Source organism: Mirounga angustirostris, unplaced genomic scaffold (assembly GCF_029215605.1).
Source record: "Mirounga angustirostris isolate CCGP_5_RB_7025 unplaced genomic scaffold, mMirAng1.0.hap1 SCAF_13, whole genome shotgun sequence".
Lineage (NCBI taxonomy): Eukaryota > Metazoa > Chordata > Mammalia > Carnivora > Phocidae > Mirounga > Mirounga angustirostris.
In genome coordinates, this window is record NW_026991721.1 from 69,777,704 (window position 1) to 69,788,723 (window position 11,020).

Here is an 11,020-nt window from a genome sequence, read left to right on the forward strand (position 1 = left end):
GCTGAAGGTAGATGCTTAACCATCTGAGTCACCCAGGCACCCCTAGTCTACTTTATATTTTATAATCTGAAGAGCATGAAACTATTCATAATCAAGGAGGAGAATCCAAATTCAGCCAAAAGCACACATAGAGGAAATTGTCAAACTGATGTGTTAATTGTCTATGATATTTTTCTCAATAGGAGAACTGACTGACTTCTTTTAGGATTCTTTTTTAGATAGAAGTTCCACTAGTACAGTTTCACTTAACAGCAACAACTGCAACAATAATGATAAATAAGATTTTAAAAATTTATTAGTATTAATTATAAAATTATGCATTTCACACTTTATAATGTGTGGTTTTCCTTAATCTCATTTCATAGAATGAAAAGGACATAAGAAAAATTATTTGCTCAGTGACTCAGAGCTAATTAGTGATAGACTGCTGGAAACCACCTCAGGTCAATCTGACTCCAAAGCCATGTTTTTCTATTATGCATTAATTTCCCAAGGTTGCCACAACAATGTATCACAAATTGGGTGGCTTAAAATAACAGAAATGTATTCTCTCACAGTTAAAGAGGCTAAAAGTCAAGAAGTTGGCAAGGTCAAGCTCTCTTTGGAGACTGTAGGGGAGGATACTTCTTTGCTTCCTCCTCACTTCTGGTAGCTGCCAGCAATCTTTAGCTTCCTTGGCTTATAGCTGCTTCACTCCAATTTCTTCCTCCATCTTGTCATGGTCATTTTCCTGGTCCCTGTGTTTGTATCTCTTCACATGGCCTTTTTGTAAGAACACCAACCCTTGGCTTTAGGATCTTCTCTAAGGCAGTATGTCCTCATCTTATTCAACCAGTTATATTTGCAAAGATCTTATTTCCAAACAAGATCACATTTAGAGGTGCTGGTGGACATGAATTTTGAAGAAGAACCTATCCAACCCAGTACACAGGGCAATTAGGCTAAATAAATAAATAACTAAAAGGTATCCACATTGAAAAGGAAAAAACTATATTTGCAAAAGACATGATTACATACTTAGAAAATCCTGATACAGACTATTTGAAGTAATTTAAAAAATTTCAGAAATGTTGCAGGATACAAGATCAATATACAAATATCAATGAACTGTCCAAACATAGAATAAAAAATGTTTCCTTTTTAAAAACATCCAAAAATTACATATTTAAGAATGTATTTAACAAAAGTATGAGACTTATACACTGAAACTTCAAAACATTATTGAAAGTAATTTAAAAAGATATAAATAAATGAAAAACACATATGTTGATGAATTGGAGGTCTTACTTAATATTGTTAAAATGGTAATAATCCCTATATATATATATATATATATATATATATATATATGCAGATTCAAGACAATTCCTATCAAAATCCCAGCTGGATTTATTTATTTACTATTATTGTTTGCAAAAATTGGCAAGCTGAATCTTTTTTTTTCCACCAAGTGAACCAAAGACTTTATTTTTTAAAAGCAGATAACACCAAAGTACTATGGTATCCATATTCATTGCGAAAATAATTATTGAACTTTCAAAACCTGAAATGAATAAGCTGAATCAATGGTTATGACAGATATTTGTTCAAGGTCTAGGCTTGATTTCTACATAATATTATTCATGTGCATTCCTGTGTCTATTTATTATGAAAATGGGGACTATTGAAAGTCGAGCCTAGCTTTGTTTTGATTTCAAAGATGACACAGCAGCTAATTGAGAACTCTGGCTTGCTGATTGAACCCTAGAAATCATGTCTTCTGATGTTATATAACAAATTGTATTTCTAAAAAATAAAATCAGAATTTAGATTCCCCCTTTGAAACAGTCAGGTTCCCAAGCTTTCCAGCACCATGGTACCAGGATGTGCTGAAACTGTGCTTTCCTTTGTCTTTCTAAACACATCACTGGGAACCCAAAAGGGTCCCACTAATAGAGATTTTTAAGAACCACACTAAACCCAAGTAGACACAGTGGATAAAATTATCCATTACTTTTTCTGTTAACAACAATAGCAAAATGAGAGTGCACTGGCAAATGGGAAAATGTTAACAGTCATATGGTTAAGAAAAATGGTTCTATAAATCCCTCCTTTCAAGATTATGTTCAAAGGTGTTTATGACCAAAAGCAGGTATAAACATGGTAAATATAAATAGCTCCTCTTAAAGAAAAAAGCCCTTCATGGAATGTAGCTGAGGATCTGATACAGAGAACTGAGGGAAGGCAGATCCACGATAAGACCCAACCTTACATTTCTAGGATGCATTTATGGCCTCATGGATGTGTGTCACGTGGGTATGAATAGCTCCTCCTTGTACTTAAAAAGGAATGAAGAAATTAAAGTGAATTTGTGTGCTAATGAAAAGCCTGCACTGAGAGCCAAGCCCTTAGTTTATAAGGCAAGATTTTTGTCATCAGAAGTGGGAATAGATGAACATGATGACAGACACTAAAGCCTGGTCAGCCATATTCAGTCCAGCACAGTCACAAAAATAAAGAAATTGTGCCTTCTCAGTTTGAGGCTGCTCCCAGAAAGGGCTACAGAGGCAAGAAAGGAAGCTGGCCAATGTTAAATCACCAGAAGATATTCAGACAGGGCAATGGTCACTGTTAGATGGGGTGATTGAGGTCACAGTAGGCAGGAAACCCTTGAACCAGCACTCAAGGTGAATGTCTCTGCATGTCCCGTGCATGACTCCAAGCAGCGATCTCGGGGGGGGGGGGGGGGGGGAGGTGTGTTATTCTTGCTATATCTTCTCCCCCAGAGAAGACACAAAGGTGAAGCCCCTGGAGAGATGAGATCACCAAGGTGTAACCCCCACCAGGGGCGGGACTGGGTGAGAGTCAGAGAGCACTTTCTGCAACATGCTGTTCCTTCCAGGTCTGGCCAAGTAATACAAATGCTTGTAGGTGCCTAGGAGAGCTTTGCAGTTGGGACAGCGGAGGTCCACATCCTGGAGGGCGTCCACACAGAAAGGGATGAAGCAGCAGCCTGCTAATGCACCCCAGCAGGCACAGGTTCCCACAGGAGGGCCTGGTGAGGGTGTCGGTGTTACAGGACAGCTTAGTCACAATCGTCTTGTTGCAGGAAGGACAACATATCTGGACTGGGCGGTGGAGTTGAGGAAGGAGACCGGCTGCTGCGTGCAGACCGTCTGCACAGCAGTTGCACTGGCGTTGGGGATGGACACTGGCTGGGCGTAGTACCGGAGGATTCACACCCTTCCCACCTGCACCCATCACCAGCCCCTGCCCGGCCACAGCACTGATGCAGAAGGCATGGGGAAGTGACTGTTGACCACCACTATCTCTTCATGGGATGGGGGCATGGTGGCCCCGAGGAAGGCCCAGCAGCCTCATGGTAGGCTCTTGGAGCCGACATTTTACCGCCCTGCCACCAGTCAAGCCAATAAGCTGATTCTTAAATTCATATCAAATGCAAGGGACCTAGAGGGTATTATGCTAAGTGAAATACATCACTGAGACGTAGAAAGACAAATACCACATGATTTCACTCATAAGTGGCATCTAAAAACAATAATAACAACAACAAATGAATAAACAAACAGAAAGCAGAATCAGACCTATAAGTACAGATAGCCAACTGATGGTTGCCAGAAGGGTGGGGGGTCGGGGGATTGGGTAAAATGGGTGAAGAGGATAGGGAGATATAGGTTTCCACTTCCAGAATGAATGAGTTAGGGAATAAAGGACACAGCATAAGGAATACAGTCAATGATATTGTAATAACAATGTATCGGGACAGATGGTAGTTACACTTGTGGTGAACATAAAACAATGTATAAACTTGTTAAATCACTATGTTGGACACCTGAAACTAATGTAACATTGTGTGTCAATTATACTTAAATTAAAAAAAAAAAATTCAAAGGACCCAGATAGTCAAAGAAATCTTGAAAAAAAAGAACAACGTTGAAGTTTTTAATTACCTGATTTCCAAGCATGCTAAAAATGTATAGCAATCAATTCAGTGTAGTACTGGCGTAAGAATAGACAAGTATTTTCTATCCCATTATTATCCATTATCCCTGTTACCACTGTTATCTCAGTGATATGTTCTATCTCACTGACATATCAAGATAGAAATATCAGTGGGACAGAAATGCAAGTCCAGAGATAACCCTTTACATTTATGGTCAATTGATTTTTGACAAAAGTACCAAGACAATTCAATGAGGAGAGAATGGTCTTTTCAACAAATGGCACTGGAACAATGGGATATCCATATGGGAAAAAAATAATTGGACTCCCACCTATTACATAGACAAAATTTAACTTGAAATGGGTCCAACATGATAAATGTATGAGCTAAAACTATAAAATTCTATGAAAAAATGTAGGCATAAATCTTTGTGACCCTGTGTTAGACAATCTTTTCTTATGCATAATACCAAAAGGACAAGTAATAAAAGAAAAAGAGACCCCCTGGGTGGCTCAGTCTGTTAAGCATCTGACTCTTGACTTCGGCTCAGGTCATGATCTCAGGGTCATGAGATCAAGCCCTGTGTTGGACTCCATGCTCAGCATGGAGTCTGCTTGTCCCTCTCCCTCTGCTCCTCCCCTTGCTCATGCTATCTCCCTTTCTCTCAAATAAAGAATAAATAAAATCTAAAAAAAATAAATTGAACTTCAAAATGTACAACTTTTGGGCTGAAACAATGCCTTCAAGAAAGTAAATATACAACCCACAAAATGGAAGAAAATATTTTCAAACAGCATATCTGATGAGGGATTTAGTAAAAAAAAAAAATGTAAAGAACGTTTACAACTCAATAATACGCACACAAATGACCCTCTTTTAAAAATGAGCAAAGAATATGAATACAAATTTCCCTAGATATATGTACAAGCAGCAAACAAACTCCTGAAAACACCTTCAACATTATTAGTCATCAGGGAAAAGTAAATCAAAAATACAATGAGATACCATTTTATAACCACTAAGATGATTATAATAAAAAAGAGACCATAGAAAAGTATTGGTGAAGATGTGGAGACTATGGACCCCTCATACATTGGTGTTGGGAATATAATATTGTGCAACTGCTTTGGAAACCAATTCGGCATTTCTGCAAAATGTTAACATGGAGTTACCATATGAGCCAGCAAATCCAGTTTTAAGTATATACCCAAGAGAAGTCAAAGCATGTGCCCACATAAAAATGTGTACATGAGGGGCACCTGGGTGGCTCAGTCGTTAAGCGTCTGCCTTCGGCTCAGGTCATGGTCCCAGGGTCCTGGGATCGAGCCCCACATCGGGCTCCCTGCTCGGCGGGAAGCCTGCGTCTCCCTCTCCCACTCCCCCTGCTTGTGTTCCCTCTCTCGCTGTCTCTCTCTGTCAAGTAAATGGATAAAATCTTTAAAAAAAAAAAAATGTGTACGTGAATATTTATAGCAGTGTGTTTAAAATAGCAAAAACATGGAAAGGGCCCAATTGTTCATCAGCTGATAAATGGGTACAGAATATGTGGTATATCCACCCACACAAAGGCACACTATTCTGCAACAAATTGGAATGAAAGTACTGATAACATAACATGATGAGCCACAAAAACATCATGCTAAGTGAAAGAAACTAGCCAGAAAACACCATCTATTATGTGACTTCATTTATGCGTAATGTCCAGAATAGGCAAATTCATAGAAACAGAAAGCACATTAATGGTTTTCAGGGGATGGGTACAGGGTTTCTTTTAGGAGTGATGAAAATTAGGCAAATGTAGATTGTGGTAATGGTCTCATTATTTTGTGAATATACTAACAACCACTATGTACACTTTAAATGGGTGAGTATTATGGAATATGAATTATATCTCCATTAAGCTGTTTTTAAAAACAGAATAAGAAAGCATTATTTGGACAGAATTTTGTAAAAAGTTCACAAATTAAAGGCCATATTTGCCATCTAGAGAAATTCTGAAAATTTTCCTTTATAGAATCTCTCTCAATCTGTTAAAATAATTAGTCTTGTACTCCATGCAGTCTGATGAATATTTCCATTTAATTTATTTGTTCTGCAGTCATTTTCCTACTTCTTTTTCTGATCAATTTATCTATTTTTCTTAGTATGTGCTGTATCTCTCAAATTGGCCTAATTTGCAAATTTCCCATACTATTTACACCATTCTGAGAGAGAGTCAAGCTGCTAATTAAATTGGATCTAATACAAGTCTCATGACACCCACCCAGAGAGCCCAACAAGGTGCATTTATATTTATCAATTCTTTTTGTTGTTAGTCTTTGATCAATTTGCTCTCTGGCATCTCTCTATGAACATGACTTTATTTTTAGAGAATAGAAGGACATAAAATGTCTCTATTGGTTAGTATATAAAAAGATAAATAGGCATCTTTTAAAACATTTTAAAATTAATTCCTGCGTTGTCTCCAGCCTATTGAAATCACATTAGATTTATTGCAGTTAGTGGATAATTTGGATTTTAATAACAATATTTTAGAACTATATGGTTAGATAAAACTATATGGTTAGATAAAACTTAAAGTTTTATCTATATGTGACATCCAGGCACCATTATTTCAAATTGGTTCTTGTTGAGGAATGACACTTATCCCAATCCTTCATTCCACCCCCCCACTTTTTTTTTTTTTTCTCCAAGGGAAATAACTTATTCATGCCTAGGAGAGAAGAGCATCAGGAAGAATTCCAGTCCCACTCTCCACCCCCATCTCTGACTCATCCAAACTGATTAAATCAGTAGGTGGTGATACTAGTGGAAGGACTTGATTAATTAACACTCTAAACCCCAACATATGGTGCCATGAGATAGGAAATTTGGGTAAATAGAAACCGGAACTAAATAGGAGTTACAATGAAATGTCAGTCTTATAACCTAAAGTGCAGGTTCCCTAATAAAGTGGCATTGGAGGACACTGTAATTCCTTCCTCATTGAAGTGAATCAAAGGCAGTGCAACTGTGAAAGTGTGGCTTCCTCACGGATGTCTGTGTCTGGTGCAAGGTACATGGGGAGTGTGGATGGCCAACTATGATAAGAGGAATAGTGAGGATGAACTTAATCCATCTGAATGCAAATAGGTCCCAGACAGAAGGAGCAAGACCCAAAAGTCCAGGATATAGTTTACCTCTGCTCCAATTTCATCAATCAGAAATATCATTCCTCCTTAGTAGAAAGGAGGAAATCAATAAGGGTAGAGAGACCAGAAGTGCCTTCCAACACCATTTCCTTCTCAGGAGCACCCTACCTCTATCTGCTTCTTTGGAAAAAGGGTTAATCAAAAAGCCCTTCTCCCTTCCCAACAGCTGAACAGGCTATTGGACATGCACTGACAAACTATTTGGTCAATGGTATCTGCCCCATGTCAATGCCTTAAAAGTCTAAGCAGTTATAAGCCAGTAAAACTAAAGAATTTCTCTTCTCTCTCTCCCTCTCTCTCTTCATCACTGTCTCAATCTCTCTTATCTTTCAAAACCTTTTTTGTGATCCAGTAATTTTGAAGCCTATCCCTTTATCTGAAATCAAGATACTCTCTCTCTGCTCACTCTGTACTATCTGTCTCACTTTATTTTTAGTTTCTGTCTTTGTCACTGTCTCAGGTTCACACCTTTTATCCAAACCACGTACCCAGTGATCCTTACCCTGACCTCTGGGACCTCTTCAGCCCAAATCCATGTCCTGAGATCCTGCTTATCCAGGGAGGAGAATGAAAAAATGTGTTTCATCCGGATTCAAATTCAAATTGATCTAATGTTTATTTAGCACCCACCATATCACAGACACCACATTATGCCTACCCTACTCTGTTCAACAGCCCTGTGAAAGGAGATTTTCATCTCAACAGCACAGATTATAATAAGTAATATTGAGTGTTTCTCATGTATCAGTCATATTCTAATTGTTTTACATGTTTGCATGTTTAATCCTTACAGTAAATATATGAGGTATGTGCTATTTTAATGATTATTTTAGTGATGGAGAAACTGAGGCACAAAAAGGCTAAGAAATATCTCAGTATTATAGCTAGTAAATGACAGAACCAGGATTTTCATCCAGGAAAGTTTATCCAGATGGGAGAATTATGATAATGAGAATAGAATAACTTGGCCAACTTCACAGTTAACAAAGGCTGATGCGAGAATTCAAACCCAAGATTTTCACCATCATCTCTTTATTATACATTTCTTAATTAAATTTTCTCAGTGTATTGATGCCAATGCCATGTAGGAAATATATAAAAGTTTTGCTGAGATCAAGATATAAAGTAAAATCTCACCTATATTCCCTGTGCTGTTTATCACTGAGTCTGTTTTCCTCAGTATTGCACTCATGTAACCATACCTTTCATCTTAAAACTACTAGATAATTATCAATTATTTTGAGCTCATCCTGTGCACCATTCTGATCATAGTACCCCACTGTTCAAAATCCACTGATGGTTCCAAGTGTTTAGAGAAGAAAGTCCCAGATCTTTTATGTTGCATTCAAGAACCTCCATAAATTAGTGCCTGGATATCTTTCTGATAAGAGCTTTGCTCAACCATCTTATCTCATTTTTAAATGCTCCTTTTCCCTAATCACATGTCCAATGTCAGATTTAAGACTTTCCCTGTTCACCATAATTTCTAATAAATAGTAATTCTTCATCTTAAGTTATATGAGAACCTCTATTATATGAAAGGTCTTGGAGGGTACCATATATGTTATATCTTCTTCATTTTCATATATTCCATTGTGGTTATTGTAGTGTCTTATATCTATAGTTTGTGTGTGTGTGTGTGTGTGTGTGTGTGTTTAAAGTAAATGGTTACTCACTGATTTAAATTGAATCTAAATGTGTAGCTGGGTATGGGCATATAAAAGGTGCTTAATATATATTACTTTTCATTGAATTGTAGAGGATGCAAAGAAAAATAAATTTCCTTTTCTTAAGGAAACCACCATCTACTTAGGAATAAGAAGAACACATGAGAAACAAGGAAGACTAATGACAAATTGCACTTAATTAAGATTTAAAGTAGTGGTTTAGACATCATATATTACTCAGGGTTTAGGAAATCATATGAACAGGATGAGTCTTCTCGGCCTTTTGGCTAAGATCAAGTGAACAGGAAAAGTCAGGGAAATGAAACTTAAAGGTGGAACTTGAGGCAAGCCCTAAAAAGTGAGATATGGAAGAGCAAAGACTAAGACAAGTGTGCCTTAGATGACTGAAAAATCCATAGGAAATGTCAACTCATTTTCAACCAAGGTATGGCAAAGGACCACTATCTTGAATACTCAACATAATAGTAAAACCATAGCTCCCTTTTTCTCAGTCACCCTAGTCTGAAACTTGTCCATGATGACCATTAACTTAATGCCCCACTGACTTTTATGAAATGTCAACAACGTCCTCTAGTAATTATTTCTCCCTAACCTCTTTTATTAAGAAGTTTACTTGTGCTCCCTTCTCAAAAGTTAGTTTTCATTACACATGCTGAATGATAGTGGGATGTATGATACCACACCTCTGGTATCAGTTGATGGGAAGAGGGCTCAAGCCAAGTCAGGCCAAACATACTCTCTCTCCCATGGACTCATTAAGACTTTTGAACTGGGACTCCATGTACTGCTGGGTTCAGTATAACAATAGATATGCCACAGAAGAGAAAGTAACTCTCCAGAGACAAAGAAAAGAATGAAACAGGCATGCAAAGAGAAACAGAAATGAGAAACCATGCAATCTCAAAAACACAGAGAGGGTAAGCTTTCTCATATCTGACTCCCAGTATATGGGAGACCCTTTGAGTCTCTTGAAATCTGTGATATATCCCACATATACATTTCCTTTCATTCCCTCATTTTAGTAACCAATCCACCACACCAAATCCCATACCCACTCTTCTTACCATCTTTTTTAACCTCCTCAACTTCCTCTCATTTCCTTTTGGCCCTACTTAAATTCCAAGGTCGATCATTAAATAAGTCCCTTGCTTATTTTCTCACCTCCTTACCTCTCTCTAACTTTACCATAATCATTTTGTTGAAACTTCAAATGTTATTAAATCCAATTTCCCAGTTATTCTAGGTTTAATACCATGCAGCTAAAAGTACCTAGACAAAAACTCACAACCATGCTGTCTGAATCTATTTTACTATAGTGATCTCTGAGTGCAAAGGAGCCTTAATACTGCCCAACAATCTTGCTACCTTTCCCTGGACCATCTACTCTTGCAACCTCTATGTGATGATTTTATACTTTCTATCTTCTCAAACCTCCAGTCTCTGTTCTCATATCTTCTATCCTCACTTTCAGATAATCTTTCTTCCCACAACCTAAAAAATCGGAAATGATTACAAAAGAACTTCCACAAACTCCCACCTCCACATCTCACACCTGTGCACATGTTCTTTCTTCCTGTCAGTGTAGAGGATATTTCTATAAATTCATAAAAATTTGTATTTCTGCTCTGAATTGCAGATTCACTCTCTAACTCCTATACTCAATATTGCCACTAATGTTATAAAAACTAGTTTCCTTTCACTCCTCCCTTTCTCTTATGGTCCACATCCATCCATCAGCAGTATCTATTAGTTTACAAATAAAAATATAAACAACATCACAGCTCTCTACTTCTTTCTGCTCTGAACTGCCATCATTTCTTGCCTGAAATACTATAATAGCTTCCTAAATTGCTCTGTTTACACCCCTGCCCTCTGAAGTTTATTTTCAGCAGCTTCAAGAATGATTCTTTTAAAATTTAAGTCAGGTTATGACAAGATTTGCCTTAAAATCTCCCAGTAGTTCTCCACTATTGCCCATGGTAAAAGTCATTAACATAACATAATAAAATTAAAAAAAGGCAAAAAAAAGAATACTATTATAAATTTCCTGTATTATAATATGAGCTGATACTATATCAATTTAGATAATATCAATTTATGGCAGACTGCAATAAATTAATAGACTAATTTACTCTGCTTAATTAATATTAACTAATGTATAGTCTTAACTAATAAATAATTTTTTCTTAAAAAAAAGT

General features: G+C 37.1%; 1 pseudogene; it reads right to left on the reverse strand.

The window, feature by feature from the left end:
- Positions 1-2,801: 2,801 nt before the first annotated feature.
- Positions 2,802-3,382, reverse strand: LOC123856537 (lipopolysaccharide-induced tumor necrosis factor-alpha factor homolog; annotated as a pseudogene).
- Positions 3,383-11,020: the final 7,638 nt, after the last annotated feature.